The sequence below is a fragment of the Galleria mellonella genome, unplaced genomic scaffold, assembly GCF_026898425.1.
Source record: "Galleria mellonella isolate WM207_F2 unplaced genomic scaffold, CSIRO_AGI_GalMel_v1 utg21, whole genome shotgun sequence".
Classification (NCBI taxonomy): domain Eukaryota; kingdom Metazoa; phylum Arthropoda; class Insecta; order Lepidoptera; family Pyralidae; genus Galleria; species Galleria mellonella.
The window spans coordinates 2,557,342-2,579,645 of record NW_026442037.1 but is presented as its reverse complement, the minus strand read 5'-3'; the positions used below and the strand labels follow the sequence as shown (position 1 = coordinate 2,579,645).

At 33.5% G+C, this 22,304-nt stretch overlaps 1 protein-coding gene across 1 annotated transcript in view; it reads left to right on the top strand.

The window, feature by feature from the left end:
* Positions 1–22,304, top strand: part of LOC113509955 (protein sprint) — a 365,904-nt gene that overhangs the window by 16,810 nt on the left and 326,790 nt on the right. The window lies entirely within an intron of this gene.

The window sequence follows — 22,304 nt, the reverse complement described above, 5'->3', positions numbered from 1 at the left end:
CCATAGACCTCCAATAAATCAGGTTTTGCCAGTAGTTACCACGTTTGGCAGGCGGATTGGCAACTGCAGTTAGGTTTTTGGTGATATTTTAAGAAACGCTGTTGCTCATGCCTCGACCATTAAGCTCCCTTAGTCGCCTCTTACGACACCCACGGGAAAGGAAGGGATGGCCCATTCTACACCGGGACCACACGGTTTCATATAATGCCATTTCTATAATGAGAATATGAAAAGTAGCACTCTATTTGAAATACTATTAAACGTTATTATATTGAATAGAAAACCGTTTTTATAATAGAAGTGAAACAATGACACGAGAAACGCTACTGCCATATGCGAAGTGACTCATTCATTGTTTACATAATTTATTGTAACTGTTCAATTTGACTATTCGATAGTGTATTGAACTGAACTGTTTAGAATAGGTATTTTTAAAAAGAGAACATCAAAAAGTATCTTTAAAAATAAGGATTCTTCGTCAATGATTCAAATTTCGAATTTACAAACGTTACGTTCATATAAATTGGGGCAATTAGAAGGTTTTCTGGTCCCCAACGCCGGATACAATTATAATTAATCCCTAATCACACGAAACAATAAAATAGCGCTTTAAAAACACGTAATTGATCGACTACCGGTTACTCAGTTTCCGGTGGGGCGGGTTATCGGTAAACTGGGGCATGTGCATACCACTGATATCCTTGTGCCTGTGTTTTGCGATTACAATATTTAAAAAAAAAAGTGAAACAATGTAGATAATTGTAGAGGTTTTTTAATGTTATCTAATTTCTTTTTATAATTAACTAGTAACCCGCCCCGGCTTCGTATGGGTGTAATATAGAAACAATTCTCAGTGTGGAGTGATTAATATTTTTTTTTTATTCAACATAGAATGGCAAACAAGCTGACGGCCCACCTGATGGAAAGTGGTAACCGTCGCCTATAGACATGGGCAGTACCATGGACATAACAGAGTATACTGTTTCACCCATGATACCCCCCATGCGTTGCCATTCCTGAGGACTCAGGTGTTATTCCTCTGTACCCAGTAAATTCACGCCATATCCCACCCTTCAAACCGAAACACAGCCATATATATATATATATATATATATATATATATATATATATATATATATATATATATATATATATATATATATATATATATATATATATATATATATTTATTTAATACAAAACAATATTAAACTATATTATATATCTATATATTAAAATTCATATATATAGAGATACGCTATTTTTATATCATTGTTTGTGATTTTGTGAATTTATTTTTTTTATTTATTTTACCCGTGCCGTGTGGTATTGACATAGAATGATCCATCCCTTTATGACGACGCACATGAGAAACTAAACTAATTGTACCAACCTTGAATTTGATGGGATTACGAACGGGCGCGAAGTCCGCATATCTTGCCAGCTGATCCTTTTGTAATGTCCGAACGTTTGTTGAATACTATAACAATATTTTCAAATGTTTCAAATTCAAGTGGAATATTCGTAAAGATGCAGCCGCAATCATTTACAACAAAACTAGCTTATCATAATAAATTAGTATCAAGAGACCCAACAAAATTGGAGGTACCATCCTGTAGAAGCACACTTTACCATAAAAATTGTTATTCAGTGACAGTTAAAATAAGAAATAAAAAAAAAATTTGAAAATTTAAAGATTCAGAGGGAGACTTTGTACAAAAGTCGATTGCTTGAGTACCTCTGTCCCATTCGTGTTTTAACCGTGAAGCAGCTGTGTTTGCATGGCTGTGTTTCGGTTTGAAGGGTGGGATATGGCATGAATTTACTGGGTACAGAGGAATAACACTTGAGTTCTCAGGAATAACAACGGGGTATCATGTGCAAGATAGTATACTCTGTTATGTCCATGGTACTGCTCACGTCTATAGGCGACGGTTACTACTTTCCATCAGGTGGGCCGTTAGCTTGTTTGCCATTCTAAGTTGTATAAAAAAAATATTCTTTCGCTTTTTTTTCATAAAGATTTTTGATTTTTCTATTTCTTTAAATGCCTTTAGGAATTTATTATATACTAGCGGCCCGTCCCGGCGTCGCACGGTTGGTCATTTGTAACATTTCCCTTCACTGCTCTGGTCCTATTGATCGTAGCGTGATGAAAAGTATACTATAACCTGCCCAGGAGTATGAAGAATAATTGTACCAAGTTTCGTTCAAATCCGTCGAGTAGTTTTTGTAGTTATTTTAGAAATATATTCTATGTACAGAATTGACCTCTCTACAGATTTATTATAAGTATAGATTTTAAAAACCATACCATAGTTAGAAACCGTGTTCCCAAAAAAATTTACTTCAATTGTGACGTAACTAATTTTAACTCAAAATCTAAAATATTGAGTGCATTTTGATAAGATTTCTATGGGAACAATCTGAAAGTATTCATTTAGAAAAAAAAAAGAACTACAAATTTGTTTCAAAACAACGGAGTTATGAATTAACAGACAAAAAAAAAACAGTCTAACCTACTCCTTCTTGAAGTCGTTTACATGTACACATACAAAATAAACATTTATCGACTAAATCCCTTAATTATTTGTTAAAAAGATAATTTACAATTATGAAATTTGCGTCCTAAAGAGGCGGTTTTAAAGTTAAGAGTGTCAACACACGTCAAATACTTTGCGACACAGTATATCTAATTGTTGTTCAGGACAGTCTCGGCACTTTTTATAAGCACTGGCAGCTTGTTTTTTAGTTTAGAAGTGGCTAAGTGATTATTGTTGATAAAATTTGCAAGCATATAATACAAAGTGTCTTACAGAAAAGTCTATTGCAGAAAAAATCATCAAATACATGTTACAATTAACAACGATATTGCGCAGCGAACAAACACAAAATGATACAGTTAAATTAAAAATATAATGTTTGTACAACCAATGTGTTATTAAATTACTCTTGAACTAATTAATCCCTTACAACCAACTATTAGGTCAATTTTTTCCTATAAGGATATTTTTTTATATCTTATAAAAGACCGGCAAAAGATTAGGGGGAAACCCGAGAAATAACTACATGAGACTACATGAGAGAAATACTAGGTGTTATGTCGTATAAGGAGGTCAAAGATATTGTTTAGAATAAAACTGGCTGGAAGAAAATGCATGAGTTAATTGCCCTGATGAGAGGAAACTCTTAATAAAAGAATAAAAATAAAAAAAAGAAGCCAGATCGGAAAAAAACGACACATATTTATAAATTTTTACTAAAATTAGAGGTCTGAGATTAGCGTGGACGAACATTTAATTTTGTCATCGAATTTTTATTCCCCTGTATTAAAATTAAATTTGCAAAACTTACATTGGTCTCTTCCTTCACAGAATAATCCCTTAGGCTCGCGTTGAATTTATCAACAATGCATCTTGCCGGCCTATTGTTTAACAGTACCATAAACAACGTCAAAACAACACTGTGCAACCACATTGTCACTCACTAGACCCGGTGGACCCATCAAAAGCACATACAACATTGAAAGAAACATATATTTCCTTGGCGTATATAATGTTAAGTAAGGTAGGGTTAGTAAATAATTTGATAGAAGAACAATGAATTGTAGTCACAGGTAGTTGACTCTTGCGCAGTTTCACTTTGTCGGTAATTCTGTTATGGTTGTGAGTGGTCGCAAATTGGATTCTATTGTAGCATCCAGGCTGCTGTAAGGGCATTAAATAATCGGAAACGAAATGTCTGGTCTAATAAAGTTAATTAGATATGCGTAAGAAACCCTAATGGTCTGCCGAGCCGCTACAGTTTCTGACCAGTATCTATTCAGAAATTGCCCTTGCCTCCCATTTTCTTCATCATTCAATAACATTTTAGCCATTATTATATATTACCAGAGGGAGACTTTGTACAAAGGTCAGTTGTGTTTGCATGGCTGTGTTTCGGTGTGTGTGAAGGGTGGGATACGGCAGTGAATTTACTCTACAGAGGAATAACACCTGAGGCAACGCATGGGGTGGTGTCATGGGCGTAACAGTATACTCTGTTATGTCCATGGTACTGCTCATGTCTATAGACGACGATTACCACTTTAAATAAGGTGGGCCCTTAACCTATTGTCAAAAATTACTTTAGTTATTTTTTTTTTGAAGAACTAAAATCTACTTCAATTTATTTGCTTTCACCATATTGGCCATGCAAAATAGTACCTACCAACATAATCATCAATTGATGTCTTAATTATCTACTTACGAGACAGTATTAATGACTTAAATAGCCAAGTCAGTAGTAAAGCACGCAGACACGACACGTTTAGAAAGCAATGCATTTCCGCACTGTGCAATGCGTTTTTTCTTATCACAAGACAGTTTCACGTAGTGTACTTTACGCAGCTAGTTTTTAGGTTCATTCTTGAATGGAAAGTGAATTATCATCATTAGCGTTCCATGCCTTGTTGGTATAATGCAATTATGCAATTTCGCTTTGCAAGGGACTGTTTTATGTAACATTATTAGTACTCTTATATTGTTTGACTTATGTTGAGTTTACTAGTTGGTAATCATTATAGCCAATGATATAACCTTATATTTAGTTAGTTTAACCGACTTAAAAAAGGAGAGTTCATTTTATGTCTATTCTGATGAGATTGTTGGCTCCATCTAGATGGATATAGTCTGGATCTAAACTATGCACCTATTTTTAATGGGTGAAGATGAAATGGTAACCCCGATACGCTGTCGGTATACACTGGCGAAGCACCGATGAAGAATAACGTGTGAGAATAAAAGCAGGTCAGTTAGTCCATTGTAACGAAATTCAATAAGAATTAACTAAAAGGGTTTCCAGGGGGAACCGCGTGGATGTCGACCTGATAGGGTGTATTGCTAGCAATTGAACTGTTAGATCTCTGGTACGTGCTGATGTCTTCAACAGACAGTTAGAAGGTCAATTTCATATAAACAAGCTTGAATTATTTGATTTCATTTGCGAATAGTTATAAAAATATAAATTTAGATGAGAGCCGTTGCGTTGATCCACTTGAATTTTTTAAAGTCCGTCCGTTGACACATTACAGCCAAAAGTTTTGTTTTTTAGAGTAATGTAATGGATCAACCCTACACATCCTGTGTTGTTATCATTCACTTTTTACTATACGTGACAATCACCATTACTAACAATCCCTTCCCCTTAAACTATGTATTTCGTCGCTTTAAGCGTTCCTAAAAAGTAAAAAAGTCATACCAATATATATATATATATATATATATATATATATATATATATATATATATATATATATATATATATATATATATATATATATATATATATATATATATATATAAAGAGAATAAACATTATTAAATGATAATACATAGATGTAAGGTGTTCATATCAGCGTTTTTAGTTTTTTATTAGTTACACTTCTTGGCGCCGTCTTTTTTCTTTCTCCTCTATTAAAAGGTTGTCTGGAAGATAACTGCTTAAGCAATAAGACCGCTTTTTGTACTTCATAAGTGTAATATATTTATTTATATAATTTATTTTTGTATTATTCTTTAACTGATGCAATAAAGAATAAATAAATAAATTACCAACAACCTCAGCCGTCTACAAATTCGTATTCTTCTTATACAAGTTGCATTGCTCACTCAGAGAATCATTACAGGCAAGTGGTAAATAAACCAAGCAGCTAGGATGTTAGTGTTCGGCGCTAGAGCGTTGGCTGTTTTATTAGTTTTAAATTATTTATTTCGCCGCAACAGATTTACGATTGCTACCTCGATATATCAGGACCCCCTCCAATAAAATCGCTTTGCAACTGTGAATTAGATCTGCTGGAAGTAAATCTGTTTTGTTCATGGCACTGCATATGTCTATAGGCCACTTTCCATCAGGTGGGCCGTCAGCTTGTTTGCCATTCTAAATTGCATAAAAAAAATTGTTAACATTTCTAATTTTCAAATTTTGCGTTGTTTGCTTAGCGTGGGTAATATTAATATCGAGATTCCTGATAAATTCATCATGATGGGCTAACTGGCCTGTTTTTATTCTCATCGATCACCTTTCACTGGTGTTTTGCCAGCGTATACTGCTGGCGCGGGCTGGGTTATCATTACATTTTCACCCATCAAAAAAATATAAATACCGATCCGATATCTACATATTGGATTCCTGTATAAATTAATAGTTTTTTTTTTTATATTGCGTTAAATTTTTTTATTTAAAAGCAACTGTAAAAATACTACAATACGTGTAGTTAAAATGGGATTGTTAAAGTTTTTAGTTTTTGTAAATAAGAGGCTATGAGTGTGACTACTCATTTATTAATATAAATTAAGTAAATTATAACTTGTAAAAGTGATCTTTATATTATTTGAATAAAGATATAAATTATATTTATATATTTATTAAAAATAATTATAACATTATAACAGCAAAAGCCAAATCAATGTTATAAATCTATTGTGCTAACATGCAAAGTTACAATAAATGTATTTAACCCGACTCTAGATATTTGTGAGCCGCTTCTAATATCTTTGGCAGTCTACTACTAAATATATCAATGTTGTTTATAATATTGTTTAATAACCGTACTGGGTTAAGGGAGCGTGCTGAAGTAGGTTAGATCTTACTGGAATATTAATACCAGAGGGAGACTTTGTACAAAAGTCGATTTCTTGGATACCTCTAGTCCCATTCGTGTTTCAACCGCGAAGCAGTTGTGTTTGCATGGCTGTGTTTCGGTTTGTAGGATGGGATATGGCGTGAATTTATTGGGTACAGAGGAATAACACCTGAGTCCTCAGGAATGGCAACGCATGCGGGGTATCATTGGCGAAACAGTATACTCTGTTATGTCCATGTTACTGCTCGTGTCTATAGGCGACGGTTACCACTTTCCATCAGGTGGGCCGTCAGCTTGTTTGAAATTCTAAGTTGTATAAAAAATATTATCTCTTTAAAAAATGAGCTCTTCCAGTACTTGTACAGATGATGTGCACATTTCTTTAGACAGCGGCAGGTAATGGTCGACCCCCCTTTTATTTTACGATGTTAAATTCTTCATGGGGTTCATAGGTGAAAAAAGTAAGACTGCCCTTCAATAGCCACCCCCGTAATGGAAATTGAGGGGTGGAACATCCTATAATAGAATTAATGGGTCATACAATTATTTTTATCATTCTTTATCATTATCATTATTATTTCAGTATGGTCTCTAAAATATATAATAAATTCCCGAAAGCATTAAGGAAATAGTTTAAACTTATTTAAGAAAAAAGCAAAAGAATATTTGACAGCTAAATGTTACTATACGTTATATGACTATTACATTGATAAATATTTGACATACATTTTAATTATTTTTATTGACATTATTATTTATTTATTCTTTATTGTACACAGAAAAAAACAAACTTACAACATATATATATATATATATATATATATATATATATATATATAAATATAAAGATGTACAACAGATTAACTCTGTAAGAGTTCTCTTCCAGCAAACCCTGAGTGGAAAGGAGCATTAATTTTTACATTTTATTATTGACTTCATTCTCGGCTAATTTGCCGGTTTTCTCAGACAACCCGTCCCAAAAACCTTTGGAAAAAAGAAAGCTGAGATCCCAACCCCTTTTATTGCGTGTGTGTATGCAAATATGCATACACATATATATTACTACATATATATTATTTTTATGCTTCATAGCTCTATATGTGTGTGTGCGTGTCTGTAGTAGTGTGATGTGGTGCATCTTGTAAGTTTAGTGTGATTATTGTATTTATTATTATTATTATTGACATTGTTTTTATTGAATTGAATTGAATTGAATTAATTTCATAAGAAATAGGTACTGAGAAGTGTATTTTACTTAAAGGAAAATAAAACGTCGTCTTTAACATTATTCGTGATAAACAAAACGCATGAATTTTTCATTGATAAATGACATGGGAAATATTTGAATTTAGAATGTGTAATCGCAATTAATATCTGGAGGCACAACTTAGAACAATCAACAAAACACGAGCCAAATTTGAAAGGTATTTGCTAAATTAGCTCGGCCCGAAACCGTACCTAGGACTTCGTTTATTCAAAGTAAAATGCACACCACTGCCATGTTTCTTACCCGTTCTTCTCAGCTGAAATTGCATTCCGAACTGGGCGGTAGATTCATAGGAAACAAAATGACTATTTAAAAATGGTTATTATTGAGTTTACTTACCTTGTTTACCAATGTGTTTAACGTTGATTTGCGTAAATGAAGCCCCCGAATTCGATTCTCGGAAGAGCAGGCCAATTTAGGACACGAACTTCTCCCTTCGCGTCCAGAAATTCGTTGTCTGGTTTCACATAACAAAGGGTTATCGTAGCTAACGGGCCCAGCTATATATATATATATATATATATATATATATATATATATATATATATATATATATATATATATATATATATATACCCTAACAGGTCGACCTCCACGTGGTTCCCCCTGGAAACCATTGTGATGAATTTTTGATGAATTCATCACGATGGGCTAACTGACCTGCTTCATCCTCACCTATCATCCCTCACTGGTACCCCGCCAGCTTATCCCGATAGCGCAGATAACCATTTCATTTTCATCCATACAGTGGCATAGGAAATATATGTATTTACAGACGATTTGAGAATTCATAAATCGATTAAAAATAGGGCTTGAATAATAATCGGCTAACGTATACTTAGTTGAGAGAGTAGTATTTATTTCAATGGATGAACATGGAATGATATCCCCGCTTGACATTAGCCGGGCACCAGTGAGAGATAGTAAGAGTAGAGAGTAGGAATGAAGGCAGATACATTAGCCCATCGTGACGAATTCGACTTGAATCAACCACGATGCTTTCCAGGGAGAACCGCATGAATTTATTTTGGTACTTAGGTGGCAAACAAGGATACGGCCCGTCTGGTGATGAATGGAGTTACCGTAGCTTTTAGAAATCTTAATACGCCTTTTTAAAGAAACCTATGCTGTAGTTTCTAGGGAAAGCTTCGGTAGGAAGATCGGACCTGATGAAGTATATTGCTAGCAATGTGGCTGTTAAACCATATTATTATAGTCTTCTCTCCCCTCTCTCCCCCTAGTTGATAGTGCGTTAGATACAGTTAATATAACCGTTACCTACTTGGATTATTTTTTTACAACACAATTATACTGGGCCGTCTAACAATGCTATGAATGGAATAATGTCTAGCAGATTCGCACGGCACGCTGTAAGACATACGCTATCATTGTTGACTTTCCAAACGTAATCATCAACGGATATTTTTTTTTATACAACTTAGAATGGCAAACAAGCTGACGGTCCACCTGATGGAAAGTGGTAACTGTCGCCTATAGACATGAGCAGGTACCATGAACATAACAGAGTATACTGTTTCGCCCATGATACCCCCATGCGTTGCCATTCCTGAGGACTCAGGTGTTATTCCTCTGTACTCAGTAAATTCACGCCATATCCCACTCTTCAAACCGAAACACAGCCATGCAAACACAACTGCTTCACGGTTGAAACACGAATGGGATAATAATAATGAATAATTACCAATTTTAACTCTAGCTGTTCTAAATATAATTTAAGTTGTGTTTCATAAAAAAAAACAGTCGAGACAAAACCAGTTACTTTGATTCAAAAACTAAACTCTTGAACCGATTTTGACATTGAGAATTTCTAAATATAAATTATCTATCTATCTATCTATTTGCCTATAAAGTAATCAAGAGTATATTCCTTTTCAAAAGGCCGGCAGCACACCTGCAATGTCGTTGGTGTTGTGGGTGATCATGGGCGGCGGTAGTCACTTACCATCAGGTGAGCTGCATGCTCGTTTGCCCCCTGTGTTGTAAAAAAAGTTCCGTGTTTTTTTTAATATCACGATTGTGGCAACAAACATACAACGCCCTCTGATGGTAAACAGTCACTGTAGCCTATGTATGTTTACTTTATATGGTAAAAAATAATTTATAAAGCAGTAAAATTGGTAGATTTAGTCGCGTACAACAAGATTGTAGTTTGGTAAATTCTTTAAAATACGAATCACTCGATCAACGTCTCCCATCAAAAGCGATATCGCCGATGCTGAAGGTGTCAACGGGCGATCGATTTGATACAATCTGGATACAGTTCGAGTTAAATCGAGTTGGGTCGTTCAATTCGAAAGGCGATGCGATTTGTTTTGTGTTATTTTTAGTTTCTTATTTATGGAAGATCGTGCAAAGGAATGGATAGGATAGGGGATGGATAGGTATTTTATAAAGTTGTAGTTTCTGTTTTTCCTCTGTACCCAGTAAATTCACGCCATATCCCACCCTTCAAACCGAAACACAGCCATGCAAACACAACTGCTTCTCGGTTGACACACGAATGGGACAGAGGTACCCAAGCAATCGACTTTTGTACAAAGTCTCCCTCTGGTAAAATCTGGCGTCTCTTTGTTTTACACTAAATTCCCAATTTGAAAGATAGTGACAAAACATTGTTATAGTTAAAGTATGTTTTTAGAGAAGGATAATAGTTAATTGAACCTACCTCACGCAGGCAGAGTCGAGAGATATACATAGCTAGCAATTTACAGAGATTTTTTAACAGAAACATCTTGGGCTCTGTTTAATATGAAAGCATACTGAATTCAATCCACTGAGTATAAATTCTGATGAAAATATTACAGTTTCATGGAAAAGCACAATAGACTTGTTTGTTATATAAAAATATGGGTCCAGTTATATATCTGTAAGTAATATAATATTATTATGTATTATTACAATTCAGAAATGTCTCAGTTAAAAGTACATTTAATTTTTTTTTCTTAAGTCAAGAATTAAGTCACATGATAACTAAAGTACCTATAGATATATTTTTTTTATCTTTATTCAAGGTTGCCAGATGTTATTTCTGATTTCTATCCAAATGTCATATTTCTTTGTTCTCCAAATCGATATGATTTTCTTCATTTTTACCTAATCATTCAACACAAATACATTATTGTAATACACACAAATTTGTGTTGATTTTCATTATGTTTTGTGATGTAACGACAAAGCGAACGATGAAAAAAAGGTCCCTTTTTCTCACGTTTAATTTCCCTTACGTTCTGTTTTTCTACCTTCATTAGTGTATTTTATATTGGTTTTAATAAAAAATTACGATTAAAACTGCCAAAAAAAAAATTATTCAAATATCTTTAAATCCCTATAATTTCCCCCCAAACGTTTCTTCAAAATTTCGCAAACAGAATTTTTTTATCTGAAAATTACGAAAAAATGTACCCAATCTGGTAACACAGTAGAGCACGTCCTAAGCAACGTTGTAGATACCCTCATTATACGAGTGTTGGCAATAAGGGATTGATATTTGTATGAAAAATGTCGTAATACATCTCAGGATATTAATGCTGGCATGTACGCGAGAGGGTGCGAAGTGCCGACACGAGGATTTAAAATAGAAATGACATGCAGGATGTCACTAAATGGTTCGCGGTTTATTGCCAGGGGTTAGTTCTGGGGACGCAACGACCAGTAAACAGGGTACGTCGAAGTATTTAGTCAGCTTAGAAATAGGATTTTTTTTATACCACGATGGTGGCAAACAAATACAGTCCGTCTGATGGTAGAGGGTCACTGTAGTGTATGATATACTCGTAGATTTTCATTAACATTTTCAACCGATTTCAAAAATAAACAATGCTTGTAAAGAATATTTCTGAACCTGTGTTCTTATTTTAAATTTATCTTTAAATCCATAGACTTAGAACGTACTTGTGATATTTTTCTTCATACATGAGTGTGTTTAGTTCTAATAATGTTTTAATAGTATTAAAAATGAAATCTCATTACCATAAATTTAAAATAAAACACAATTGCCATTATTAATTTTATTCACAACTATGAATCACAAGGTAAATTAATTTTTATGGATTAAAATCTTAAATAAATATTTTAGCATAAAAACTCCAAATTTCACAGACGAAAGACAAGGGGGAAGGTGACAAATCGGATGCACATTATAGAGGCTTCTTATTCCATCGTCAGCTGGTACCGTCTCCGGCTCATTAGCGCGCCGTAATCCGCCCGTAGTCTTTCCGTGGTCCAATCGTTTGTCACTCACGCCCCACGCCCTACCTGCGGAATTATACATTTTTAGAGTTTCCTATTAATAGTACCAGAGGGAAACTTTGTACAAAAGTCGAATGCTTGGGTACCTCTGTCCCATTCGTGTAGGTTTGAAGGGTGGGATACCTTTCAAACCGAAACACAGCCATGTAGACACAACTGCTTTACGGTTGAAACACGAATGGGACAGAGGTACCCAAGCAAAGGACTTTTGTACAAAGTCTCCCTCTGGTAAAGTTTTAGTGAGCATGACTTGCTCAAGGCCCTCGACCACTAGACTGCATGAATTCCCTCTAAAACCTCAAAATACGTCAAATTACAATTTATACACTAGTGTTACAACCGTAATCCATGCACCTGAAACGTAGATATAGGTTGATACCTGTAGATATTGATAAAGGTCGATGGTAGTGTTGTAACCGTTATATAAAATGGGACAAGCTATTTATAACGTCCCCTAAGAACAAGGAATTACATAAAAGAAGTGATAAAATTGTCAATTCATAGCAGACTAGTGTATAGAGAGTGTTATATGGCCGTATAACCCTACTAAATTCAGATACAACCTGCTTACATACTTTCTATATAAACTTTGTCGAATACATAATCTAGTAATGTAAAATTTGTTATTGACAAATAATTGACATATCAAACATTTTCTATACACTAGGCTGCTATGAATTGAGAAAAATAGCAACTGATGGTGTATCTTTTGTTCTCTTTTTACTAATTATATTTGCATAAGAAGAAAGGCAACCATATGATTTATAGTTCCTTATGCCAGTCTAAGGAGAGGCCTATGTCTAACAGTGAACGGATAATGTCTGAAATGATGATGATGATGATGATAAAATGATGCTTAAATATATCAAATCTATTATATATTTTTTGCATAATTGATTGAAACTTGTCTGTCTCAAAAAGTTAAAAATATTCAAGAAGCAATTAGAAATAGGGACATTCACGTTGGGACAGTGGCCATCACTATATCCAAATAAATCCCAAACCGAAATGACACCCACAGAATCCTGTAATCCCGACACAATAGCACCGACACGGCGGGATTCGAATCTGCTGCGTTAAAATGATGTTTATGCGTTATGTGTATGATTTCGAATGTTTTTGTTTGTTTTGAAATATACTGTTATGTTTGGTTAGTGAAGTGATTGATACTCATACCGATTGATGTAACGTCGAATGGGGAACTGATTTTTGTTGCAAAACTAAAAAATAAATAAAAAAAAACTGTTTCACGCCATATCCCACCCTTCAAACCGAAACACAGCCATGCAAACACAACTGCTTCACGGTTGAAACGCGAATGGGGCAGAGGTACCCAAGCAATCGACTTTTGTACAAAGTCACTTTTCTTTTGCAAAACAGCATGTAGGCTGTAAAATACATATTTCTTTCGTGTTGGTACCATATTAATTTTAAAGCAAGTAACTCGACTATTGCATACAGGATAGTTTGTATGGCAAGGTATTATGTACGAATTGTAATTACTTGTCGTCTCGTCGTGCGGTATTTAAATATGCACTTTGTATGAACAAGAATCAAACGGCTCAGCGCGCCGTGCTTTCGACACATCCAGGCACGTCCTGCTTGATCTCTATAATCCTTGTTTTGGTGGGTTGTTAATCTGGCCCGTGAGTCCTTTGAAATTATTCGAATTTCGAACGGTACGGATTACTTTTTTTTTAAGTACGTTTGTTCCGTTGTGGAACAGGCTAAGGTCGGAGACCATGCTGCCTGGTACGAATTACCTTGATGAAGTTTTTTTTAAATAATACACATAACATTAAGAGCATGTGGTTCAACATATGATAAGTGATGACCGGACATGACTACCGGTTATTGTACCGGAAAAATTGCAGGTGTGCTGTGCATGCCTTTTAACAAGTAACCCAATAATACAAAAACATTACTTCGCTTCTGTGTGCAGTCAATAAATACATCGAATAACGACAGTGTTCTGTGCAGAAATTCTTTGTACAGTGATGCAATTTGTATGATGTGGGACAATGAGTGGGTAGAAGAAAAAGTTTCTGCCTTGGAAGCGGAGGCTTGACAGTACCACTCTGGTGACCACGACCAATAGAATCTGGTCGATATGTAGAGATTATTCAAGTAAATTATCATAGTTTATTTAAATAATTGCATTTAATTATAATTAATTACAATCGATTCAGAATGAACGTTATTAAATAATGTAGACGAATTAAGGATCTCCTTCGTTCGTAAATCTTTTAAAGAGATACAAATAAATGAAAGAAAGAAAGAAAGAAAGAAACTTTACAAGAAATATGCGACGACACCCACACAGGGGTTAAAAAAATCCATATATTAAGAATTATAATAAAGAAACAACACAAAAATATTTATATATATAAAAAAAAAATTAAAAAAGAAAAATAAACCAATCGAGACTATTTGTACGGTTGATTTGAAATCGGAAATAATTTTTTCCTAAGACATTTTCTAAAGAGAAATATTACATACAAATTCCAATAAAAGCATGGCGGATCGTTCCCTTGCTGTGTTTTAACAAATTGGCCGACTTAAACCGTCTAGTTAGTCGTTTGCAATTTCCGGGATGCGGGTCCCGAAACGAGTGTCACTTTGCAAAAAGGGTAGGTGTGACTGCGCGCTGGTCGTGCATGAGTTACGCTGTTTGACACCATTCTTTCGGATAAATCAGGATTTTAGCAAATTCACTGTTATGTTTACCATAATGTCAAGAGTTGATGAATATCGCTGTCTATCCTATTAGAGATTGTAGTTGCGAGTACATTTATTTATTTTAAGTTAGAAAAATTAATAAGCAGTCATAGATTTTGTTTTAAATATATATTTTTTATTATGATAGTGTATATATATATATATATATATTTATTTGTGTGTGTGTGTGTGTGTGTAAATATAACGGAAATTTTATGAATTCTTAAATTTTAAAATTTAAATCTAGACTAACATTATAAAAGGGAGAAATAAGATTTTTTGTAATAACATGAATGTTAAATCGATTTTGAAAAAAATTCTTTCTTATTTTTTAACGACACAGAGGGTTTTGCCCTCTAGCTCATTATCAGGGAGTAATATGGGCTGTATTTTATTTTTATAACAAACAATTATAGATCTTCTATCGACCTACCTATATTTTGTATGGATAGGTAGATAAGTATTAGGGCAAGTCGCCAGTTGATATTTATTGAATATTTTAACTATTTTTAGTTTAAAACAAATAAACTAGGAATTAATTTGAAAAATAAACGCATGAAAATTTACAGCACCGAATCGTAGACTGCGTTAGAACAAACCCAGCAGTAATTAGCTTCGTAAAGAACAATAGCTATTTCGATAATAATTAAATTGTTTTATAAAAAAAAAACTAATTCAATCGTTATTTTGATCTAAAAACTAAATTACTGAATCGATTTTGATAAAATCCCTCTAAGACTTATCTGTAAGTATAATCATCATATAAAAAAAGAATTTTCCAAATCGGTTTACAACTGACGAAGTTATGAGCTTATTGAAAATAAAAAAGAAAACAACATAACTGAGAACCTCTCTCTTTTTGAAGTCGGTTGAAAAAATAACGTCTAATAGAGAATCTCCATTTTAAAGCCGTATAAAATATTATATAACAACTTGATGTCCCAATAAATTTGAAACAAAATTGGTGATACCACTCTTGCAGTGAGCGTTGGCAATTTGCATAAGAGGTCCCGAATCCTTAGCGGAATGACTGTTTATGATGGGACGAGGGTGGCAAAAATATATTATGGTTAAATATTACCCCAATATTTGGTAGTCGAGCTTTATGGGCTTTATTTAGTATATATACGTGTATGTGGGCCTTTATATTTATGGCTTAAGACCATTCATAATATTAGCTTAGCGAAGTATGAAAAGGTTCCAGTTACGAGTAACCGTCAATTTTCAAAAATAATTTAACAATTTCAATATTTCAAATTGATTATTCACAGTGTGGTCCCGGCATAGAATAGGCCACCTCTTCCTTTCCCATGGGTGTCGTAAGAGGCGACTAAGGAAGGACGAAGGACGGGCTACAGCGTCCCTCTTAAAACATCTCCAAAGCCTAACTGTAGTTGCCAACCTGTCTGCCAAGCATGGAAACTATTGGCAATATGCCCTTAGAGGAAGGCTTATGTTCAGCAGTGGACAGTTAAAGGCTGATATGATGATGATGATGATTTAAAGAGCATATTGCTCTTTGCGATAATATTCTTATTAAGCTTTCACTGATTGGATTTTAATGACAAAAAATTATTCGAAAAATTCAGAAGCAAAATATGATAGTGCAGTTTTGTGGTAAATACATATAATTGATACATATAAATTTACCACAAAAATGCATTGTATATGTAACATAATTTATGTAATATATTTAATTATATAACATCTTTACCGTGTATGAAGCGCTTAAGACTTATTGTTTTTATTCTATACTAATATGAACACGAAAGATTTGATTGCTTGTTTGTAATACAAAATCTCCAAAACAACTTTTTCGATTTTAAAAATTCTTTCACGTATAGAAAACTACATTATTGGCGACCAATTATTGTCAAAAAATTTATCTACCCGTGCGACGCCGGACTGGATCACTAGTATAAAATATTTTTATTATTTTACGCGTAAATTAAAACTCCATATTAAGGTTTATCATAAATTGATTTTGAAAATTCTTAGTTTTTTTTAAACAACTTGGAAAGACAAACAAGCCTACCTGATGGAATGGATGGATGGAATGAGTACCGTGGACGTAACAGAATATACTGTTTCGTACCTCCCATGCGTTGCCATTTATGAGGACTCAGGTGTTATTCCTTTGTACCCTGTAAATTCACGCCATATCCCACCCTTCAAACCGAAACACAGCCATGCAAACACAACTGCTTCACGGTAGAAACACGACTTTTGTACAAAGTCGTGTTTCTTTTGCTTTGTTTGAAAGGATAATTTTCAGATTGGTGTCATAGAAATTTCATCAAAATCGATTTACAACTGAAGTGGGTTTTTTTTTGAGGAACAAAATCCACTTGTCAAGATTTGTAAAATTCCTCCGAATGAACAGGGGATGTGACGTCATCTAATAAACATGATTTCAAGTACCCGTTGCTCAGCAACAGGGCCGTTTCTGTCTTCGAACACTTTGCACGCAAATTGCCAAGTCCGAGTTTAAGCGGCGTCGTATATTGGATCGTTATCCTTCTAATTAATGTTATCCTTCCAATTAATAAATAAAATTATAAAGATAGTTTTCAGATAAGAGAAGACAGAGGATGAACTAGAATGATCAGAATAAGGACTGGAGCTCTAATCATGTTTCTAGAAAAATCTTCTGAACTGTATTATCAAACTTAATTCAATCCAATTCAAGTGTTAATTGCATTTCATGTTTTAACAATATAGATTTCAAGCATTAGTTATATAGTTTCGATATAAACCTTCATCATCATCATCATCAAATGAGCCTCTGTCCACTGCTGAGCATAAGTTTCCCACTTGGAAGAGATTTCGCAGTAGTTGCCACGCTTGGCAGGCGAATTGACAACTGCAGTTTGTTTTTGGAGATGTTTTAAAAGGGACGCTGCTGTCCATCCCTCGGTCTCCCTTAGTCGCCTCTTACATCACACACGGGAAAGGAAAGGGTGGCCTATTCTATGCCGGGGCCACACGGCGCATATGACTGTTGCAGTACAGCAATCATTTTAAATGAAGTCTGAATGAAGAATCATGCATAGTTAATTACATTAAAATTAAATGCAATTACAATTAAATTACTTCATTAAAAATTCTTACTTTATAAAAATTAAAACCTACAATTCTATTTTAACTATTTATTACACTGTTTCGTCACTTTTTTTTTCAAATTGGGATTTTAACTCGAAACGTAAAGACAAAATAGTATAAGTAAAATAGGTTTATGAGTGATTAGTGAGTGATTTGTTGTTTTTATTATTAAGGGTTTTTTAGTATATAGGTAATAATATTGTTCAATTAAAATTTTTTTAAAGCTATATTTTTTAGAAATATTTTAGTTTTTTTTTTTATTTAATGGGATTTTATTATAGATGGTAATTGACATTGCGTAAGGGCCTATATGAAAAAATATAATAATATTAAGGCCTATGTTCAGCAGTGGATATTTAACGGATGATATGATAACATACTCGTAGTATTTGGCAACGCTATTTATTCAAATAAGTTGATAACGCGCTGTATGAGTTAGTCCTAAAATTTAGGGGACACTAGCTACTAGGGCGCGAACAAATAAAACGAAGCGTTTCATAGGGTTCGTGGGACTCTAAGAAATGGCCGCCCTTTGGCAGGATCACTTCATTGTGTTACACTGGACTCTTTATTTTTAACTTTTGGAACGTTAACTGATCAATATAAATGCCTGAAATGTGTTTATTCATCTATTGTAATCTTATTTAACCGACTCCAAAAAAAGAGAGTTCTCAATTGGATCATGTTTTTTATGTTTGTTACCTCGTAACTTGGCCAATTATAAACCGATTCGAAAATGTCTTCTTTTATCAAAAAGGATTTACTTTCACATTGGTCCCATAGACATTTTATCAAAGTCAGTTTTAGTAGTTTAGTTTTTAATTCAAAATAACTTGTTTAGCTAAAATTGAACTAGTTTTTCTTGTAGAATGCAATCTTAAAGTTAATGTCCGTTAATTTACCAGGGAAAGTGAGTTATGTTGACAGTTTAGTTTTTAATTCAAAATAACTTGTTTAGCCAAAATTGAACTAGTTTTTCTTGTAGAATGCAATCTTAAAGTTAATGTCCGTTAGTTTACCAGGGAAAGTGAGTTATGTTGACAGTTTAGTTTTTAATTCAAAATAACTTGTTTAGCCAAAATTGAACTAGTTTTTCTTGTAGAATGCAATCTTAAAGTTAATGTCCGTTAATTTACCAGGGAAAGTGAATTATGTTTGACAGTCTCTGGTGGGGGAAAAGGGATTGTTAGTAATGGAGACTGATAATCCCATTTCTAGCAATATACCCAACCAGGTCGACCTCCTCGCGGTTCCCCCTGGAAACTATCATGATTAATTCCTGATGAATTAATCATGATGGGCTAACTGGCCTGTTTTCATCCTCATCGATCACCCTTCACTGGTGCCTCGTCAGTGTATACTATTAGCGCAGGCGGGGTTACAACTCCATTTTTATCCAATAAAAAAAAAAGTCTCTGGTACATTTTTAATTTTAAACCTTCGATTTTACATTCATTCTTTGAATTCGACATCGTGGGCAGTAAGTACAATGTTATAAACACTTCCCTCTTCAAGTAAACAGTTCTCCGTTACTGTTTATTCAGGACTGGCTGTTTACAAACCGAGTGCATCTTTTATAAATAAAATTAAATATAAAACAAGTGTGTTAGTTGTGCAAGTGCATTCATTAGGTATAAGATGTCTTTGGAAACTAGCTGTCTATCGCAGTTTTATTCGCTTTAATTGAAAATATAAAATTATAAATTAAATAAAAGTAATAAATAAAAAAAAAGTGCCTCAAGGCATATCACATGATAGCATGGCATATCAAGATAAAACATATACTAAATTTAAAGTTTAACTATTAAAAATACAATATCAAAACCATAATGCATTTGGTGTAATAATATTTGTATATTTTCTTACGTTACCTTAAGGCATATCACATAAAAGCATGACATATTAAGATAAAACATCCACCAAATTAAAAATTCGGCTATTAGAAATATCGAAACCGTAATCAATTTGGTGTAATAATATTTGTATAATATCTTATGTTACCTTAAGGCATATCACATAAAAGCATGGCATATTAAGATAAAACATTCTCCAAATTTAAAGTTTGGCAATTTTAAATACAAAATCACAATCGTCATCAATTTGGTGTAATAATATTTGCATGTTTTCTTATGTTACCTTAAGGCATATCACATGATAGCATGGCATATTAAGATAAACACCAAATTTAAAGTTTGGCTATTAGAAATGCAATATCAAACCGTCATTCATTTATATTGATCATTGACGTATCCCGTTAGCGCAGGCGGGACCATTTTCACCCATCAAAAAAAAAATAGTAAGAGATATCTTAGTAAAATATGTAGGTATAAATGCAATGGGGACTACTAAGGTCGTAATTTGAGACAAGTAGGAAGTGACTAATACGGGCTCTGAGTTTCGGTGCAATGCTGTCAATTAAACTGTCTGCACAGAAAGAATTGGCCAAGTGTGAGTTGAGCTTGTATATTGACGTTCCCGTAGATATTTTTTTTTATAGACGACAATGACCCGCTGATAAAAATCACTTCGTTAGGTAAGTATGTGACTTTTTTCTAAACACAGTACATTGACTTTTATCAATAGGATACATTTTTTTTGTATCTATTAAATACTGTTAGCATCCGCGAAATAAACCCAGCCTACGTGATCTAGCAAAGCAATCAAAGATTAACGCATGCTGGGACGAGCGGTCAACTGGGCATAGATAAAAAATATCATAAATATTCATGGACCATAGACAAACATATTATGCGTAGAAGGTGACGGCAATAATAATTATTCACTATTAGTGGATAGGTCATTGTAAATTTCTTGCACATTTGCAACGCATTAATTTATTGGATTATTCTATATGTAAATACTGCCAAAACATTTTTTCTGATTTGGATCATAATTTTTTTTTGTTTGTCCTAAATTCTCACTTCAACGGCTACTTTTAAAAAGAAATTCGAATATAGTTCTTCTATTGTTTTTCAGTTGTCTAAAATTTGTATCGAATATACGTTGATACGGAAAGAATTCTTTATTGTATTATTTCGTAAAATCACAGGTTATGGGCCCAGCACGCTTCCACTGCGCACTTCATTAGTCAGTGTCAAGATTTATTAAAATGTCAAAATATTCCTACTTCAGTGCACGATCTTCTAAAACATACCGTTTTGTACCAAGAAATTTTTAATTATATTACTTATACAATCGGTGAAATTTAAATATGTAATTGTAACTTATACCTTTCTACTAAACTAACTTTCTTAGTATATTATAATTAATTTATAACTATTGTAATTTGTCTTGTAATTTTATTATCTGTTACCTTGTAATTGTTACTTTTTGGCTGTTGACTTTCGCCAAAGTCACAATAAATGAAAAAAAAAAAAAAACACTGTTAGTCATTTATAATCTGTAACTATTTGTCCTCGTGTCTTATCGTATGAATATTAATATTTAATAGTAAAATTATGTTAATGTAATAGTGAATTTATGTTTACACACTTTATTAATGATGCCGGAGTGTTGTGTGGAGCATAGATAAAGCTATTGACCATATGCCAGAGGGAGACTTTGTACAAAAGTCGATTGCTTGGGTACCTCTGCCCCATTTGTGTTTCTACCGTAAAGCAGTTGTGTTTGCATGGCTGTGTTTCGGTTTGAAGGGTGGGGATGTGGCGTGAATTTACTGGGTACAGAGGAATAACACCTGAGTCCTCAGAAATGGCAACGCATGGGGGGTATCATGGACGAAACAGTATACTCTGTTATGTCCATGGTACTGGTCATGTCTATAGGCGACGGTTACCACTTTTCATCAGGTGGGCCGTTAGCTTGTTTGCCATTCTATGTTGTATAAAAAAAGCTATGTTTTTTTTTATATATACACAATTAATACAGAAAATTCTTTTAAATGAGAAATGACTATATTTATATGTTTAAACAATAAAATAAATATTTTTTATTTCAAATATATATTTTGTACATATATCTAAAAACTATCGTAATATTTGCAGTTAAAAACAATAAAAAACAAACAACAATATTTTCTAATTTTGCTTTAAAAAACTTAAGGTCAAGACGAGGAAACTTTGTGTGTGGTTAGGTAAAAAGATTTATCAAAATCGGTTCAAAACCGTCAAAGATATTACGTAGTATACATACAAAATAAAAACAATTTGAGAATTGTAAACTATATAACATAGTAGCCCTTAGGAATGGCAACATGACATGTTAAGTATGCCATGAGCATAATATTATATTTTGTAGTGGCCATAGTATTATTCATGACTGTAAGCGACATTTGGCACTTTCCAATAGATTGGTCATTAGTTT